Below are 3,304 nucleotides of genomic sequence, written 5' to 3'. Positions count from 1 at the left end.
TCTATACCAGTCTGCAAGGTAGGATTTTACTTTAAAAATTATAAGAAGAGAAGAAAAAGGGGAAGAATAAAGAAAAGATATTATTGTCCTGAGATTTGGAAATGGGGCAATGGGTTCGCTTACTTGTTAGAAACTGATTAAAGAGTCAGGGAAGCCAGGCTCTGTGGCTCAACCTGTAATCCCCCGTTTGGGAGGCTGAGGTGAGTGGATTACCTGAGTCCGCGGGTTCGAGGCCCGCCTGGGCAACTTGGCGAGACCTCATCTCTACAATAAATCAAACATTAGCGGGGCGGGTAGCGCGCGCCTGTAGTTCCAGCTACTTGGACGGCTGAGGCGGAAGGATGGCCGGAGCCCAGCAGGTCGAGGCTGCGGGGGCCGGGAGCGGCCACTGCACTCCGGTCTGGGCGACAGAGTGAGACTCCAACTCAAAAAAAGTAAAATAAAATAAAGAGTCAGGGAATTACCTAGAGTCTTTATGCTGGGGCAAAAAGTACGTTTGAGATTAAGATAACATCTGAAGTGTACAAACTAGAGATTTGATGGTGTGAGCTTTCAAGGAAGAAAACAGGCCCACCGGGAGGCCGGCGGTCGGCGCCGCTCGGCTCGGGACGGCTCCGGCGGGAAGGTCCGGGGCCAGTGGCCGCTTCCGTCTTGGCCCGGCCGGGCGCAGTGGCGGGAGCGGCCCTGCTCAGGCGGCCTGAGCGCTGGGCCCCCGCGGCTACCCCGCCTTCTCCCGCCGCGCCTCCCCAGGTGCCCTGGGGGGCGGGGGCGGGGGAGAGAGAAATTCAACCGAGTCACACGTGCGGGGAGGCAAAAGCGGGCGGCGGGCCGCGGGCCGCGCTGTCTGAGGGCGCTCCCTCCCTTCTTTGCGTTCTCGCCTCCGCCGCCCCGCCCCTGACGCCTCCGGATCTGGGTGGGCGCTCGCCCTGGCTCTCCGCGCCCGCGTCCCAGTCCCAGTCCCAGTCCCCTTCCCCGTCCCGGCCCCGCGCCGCTCGCCCGGCCGCCGTGGAGAAGATGGAGCGGATCCGGAAGGCCAAGTGGGCCGAGCAGGCCGAGCGCTACCACGACATGGCCACTTGCATGAAGGCCGTGACCCAGCCGGGCGCCGAGTTGTCCCAAAAGGAGCGCAACCTGCTCTCGGTGGCCTACAGGAACGTGGCCGGGGTCCGCAGGCCCGCCTGGAGGGTCATCTCGAGCCTCCAGCAGAAAACCGACGTCTCCGGCAAGAAGTTGCGGCTGATTAAGAACTACGGGGAGAAAGTGGACTCGGAGCTGAGAACCATCTGCACCACGGTCCTGGAATTGCTGGATAAGTATTTAATAGACAAGGCAACTAATCCAGAGTGCGAGGTCTTCCATCTGAAAATGAAGGGAGATTACTTCCGGTACCTTGCTGAAATTGCATGTGGTCGTGACCGAAAACAAGCGACAGAAATTCCCAGGGAGCTTACCAAGAGGCGTTTGATATAAGCAAGAAAGAGATGCCACCCACACATCCAATCCGCCTTGGGCTGGCTCTTAACTGTTCTGTATTTTACTATGAGATCCTCAATAACCCAGAGCTTGCCTGCACACTGGCTAAAATGGTTTTTGTTGAGGCCATTGCAGAACTTGATACACTGAATGAAGACTCACACAAAGGCAGCACCCTCATCATGCAGTTGCTTAGAGACAACCTAACACCATGGACATCAGACACGGCAGGAGAAGAATGTGATGCAGCAGAAGGCACCGAAAACTAAATGCATACAGGGTGTCGTCCTTCTTCCCGTCAAGAAACCTTTTTACACATCACCATTCCTTATTCCACTTGGATTTCTAATAGCAAAGAACCCACTCATGTGTACGGAATCAACTGTTTATCGTCTTTTCACACTGCAGCTTTGGGAAAACTCCATTCCTTGATTTGTATTTGTCTTGGCCTTCCTAGTATGCAGTTACTGCTTCGAAAAGTATTTATAGCTTCGTTTCATATAAACATAAGTAACTTCCAAATACTTATGTAGATGACTAAAAATGTATCTGGTATTTAAATAATCTGAACCAGTTCTGCAAATGATTGTGTTTTGTATTACTGTGAAGATATGAAAATGTAGTTAATTGCAATTTAAAGAGTGTTCTACATAACGTCTTAATTTCTACATTCCCTCCCTTATTCTTCAAGGGTTTCCTTTCAGTAAGCAGCTTTTCCATGCTCTTAATGTATTGCTTTTTTAGTAGGGATCCAGAAGTATTAGATTGAATGGAAAAGCACTTGACATTTCTGGGCTGGGGGGGTCACAAATTGAAATGCCTCTGATATCATGTATTCTGGAGGTAGTATATATCTGTGACAACAGGAAGTTTCTTTATTCACTCTTCATTTGCTGCTGTTTTAAGCTGACAACTTCCCTTCCCAAATAAAAAATCACTTACACCGCCTGCCTTTGTAGTTCTGGTATTCACTTTACCATGTACTAGAAGTAGCATGTTGCTGCCAGAATACAAGCATTGCTTTTGGCAAATTAAAATGCATGTCATTTCTTCATACACTAGAAAGGGGAAATAAAGTACACAAGTCCAAGTCTAAAACTTTAGTATTTTTCCATGCAAATGTGTGCACATGTGAGAGGGTGTCCAGTTTGTCTAGTGATTGTTATTTAGAAAGTTGGACCACTATTGTGCGTTGATAATCATTGGTTGTAGTCCCAAAAAACCCTTGTGAAAATGTTATGCCCGATGTAAAAGCAGAGTAACATTCGATAAAATTACATTTTATAAACCATTTTCTATGACTTTGTAACAATTGCATACCCACATTTTAAGGGAGAGGTGAATTTACTACTTTCTAAAGTTTATTGATACTTCCCTTTTATCTTATGTAAAATGTAGTAATACCTATATTTCTGCATTGTGATACACTTGCCTAGGGTTACCTGGAAATGTATAAAATTGGACTACATTTCTTAGAATGTTTTACAATAAATCAATCTCATGGGCCATCTCTTCCTCATTTACATCTGTGTTACATGTGTTACATGGAATAAAGTGGACATTTTTTAAAAAAAGAAAGAAAACAGGCCTGATTATAGAAAATAATACACAAATGCCTATGAACCCAACTCTTTAATATTTACCAACTTTATGAACCCCATATTCATATGGGCTTCATATGACATTTTTCCTTTCATATTTTAAAGAAAATGTTGTCAATAAAATTGTAAGCCTTATGTGTCTTTTCATGATGTTGTTCTCTTTTATTGTTCGGCAAGAGTGATGGTTGATTTTATGTGTCAGTTTGACTGGGCTAATGGATTCCTGGACA

The 3,304-nt window shown here is 46.7% G+C and overlaps 1 pseudogene; it reads left to right on the top strand.

The window, feature by feature from the left end:
- Positions 1–557: 557 nt before the first annotated feature.
- On the top strand, positions 558–1,742 carry LOC103254344 (annotated as a pseudogene).
- The last annotated feature ends 1,562 nt before the right edge of the window (positions 1,743–3,304 follow it).

Source organism: Carlito syrichta, unplaced genomic scaffold, assembly GCF_000164805.1.
Source record: "Carlito syrichta isolate Samal-C Ts95f unplaced genomic scaffold, Tarsius_syrichta-2.0.1 Scaffold275901, whole genome shotgun sequence".
NCBI classification, from domain to species: Eukaryota; Metazoa; Chordata; class Mammalia; order Primates; family Tarsiidae; genus Carlito; species Carlito syrichta.
This window is presented reverse-complemented; position numbering and strand designations above follow the sequence as displayed.